Here is a 1,691-nt window from a genome sequence, read left to right as displayed (position 1 = left end):
TGGGGCTGGTAAAGCCAAAAGTCAAGTTCCTAAGGAGAAGAAGGAAAAGAAGAAGAAATAGAAGAAGAAGAAGGAGCCAAAGGCGAATGGGGGAAAACGAGTGTCGTCTAACAAAAATCTACACACTGCACCGACCAGGCCTAAATCGCCATGTGTCATTTGCAAAGGAGACCACTTTCACAGAGATTGTACTTGCATCCCTTGAATATTAAGGGACTGGTCTCCTCGTTTGCACAACCCGGTATCGTCAACCTCTGATGTGTCACACAGAATCAGTCAAGGGTGCGGACACAGCTGACCTTCCTAGAAGTCTAAGACATTCTAATGACAAAAAAAACAAACTGGAGCTATCCTTCTCTAAACATACGTTATGATATGAGAAATCAAGTGTTTCGTTCTTACCTTTGTCCAAACGCTGTTGTAGAAGTCCAAGCTTTATTGATCTGGATGAGCTCCTCCGTTTCTCCAAAACCTGTAATCACCAACAGTCAAACAATTAAATAGCACCTGATTATAACATAAAACAAAGCATATTCAACACATAGACGAAGGAGTACATGAAATAACCCATTAACAACAAGTTATTGAGAAGAATGGACCAATTTGCATTAAAGGTAATCAAAAGGAACCATTACAACCTGAGCCTTGGTGTTGTGCAAGCTCCTTCCAGGGTCCACAAGAGTCTTCCTCTACTTTGACAAAGCTCACCCACTTCCAAATAGAACAAGTAAAGATGACAATCTCTCCTCACAAGCTTCTAAATGGGAGTCCTAATTCCTGCAGCATTTACCCTTACAAATCTATAGCTTTCAACCTTCTTCCTTCTGGCTCAATGCCTCTTTTTATAGTGCTCAAGAGGAAGTTAATCAGGTCCACCATCAATGGGATAGTCCCCTCTTTGGATGGGATCACTCCTTTATTGATGGGATAAGTTCCTCTTTGATAGGAGTGCATGAACCATTTGGAGGCGCTCAATACACATCCAAGAATCTTCTAGAATGCTCTAGAAATGACCACAAGTAAGTTTTTGAAGATAAAACTTGCGCATTTTAACCTTTTCAGAGGGACGCACCTGCCCCTTTAGATACAGAGCGTCCTTGGACGCAAACCTTATGAACAAAAGGTGCGTACCCGCAGGCAAGGCTTGAGAGAACCTGCGTACCCAGAGATAAACATATTTTATAAGGACTTTCTCTCTTTCTTGGAGTTTGACATGAATAGCAGAGGCATAAGACTTGCTCAAAAGGGTAGTATGACTGTTGATAGAGCCATACCGACTGTAAATAGCCATGGTGACATTTTTTAGTGTAACAGATTGCCCCCTAAAGTGCGAAGCCTGGAATAGATTAGGGTTTTGTATTATCTAGGAAGGGTGAAGCACTTTATCATTTCGAGGATTATCTCATGGAGAACCTGGTTGGAACCTGCAATTTTCAATACAAAATACATGGATAAGATTATATCATCACTGAGGTAGGCATTCCCATACTCAGATAAAAACTTTAACTAACAGACTAACTACTCTGATACAGAAATGATCTTGTAGTACATCATAATCATAGACTTTTGTAGACACAGTATGGGCGCAGCCATCTGTTTATGATTAGTCTACTTAGATAATGAATACAAAACTCCTCGCAGCCTGGATGGTAAAGATTTGATCCAGGGTCTTTATTCCTACTTCTCGAATT

Source organism: Pinus tabuliformis, chromosome 6, assembly GCF_031772625.1.
Source record: "Pinus tabuliformis cultivar Carrire ecotype Pingquan chromosome 6, CPIR1, whole genome shotgun sequence".
Taxonomy (NCBI): domain Eukaryota; kingdom Viridiplantae; phylum Streptophyta; class Pinopsida; order Pinales; family Pinaceae; genus Pinus; species Pinus tabuliformis.
Note: the sequence above shows the minus strand (reverse complement) of the source record.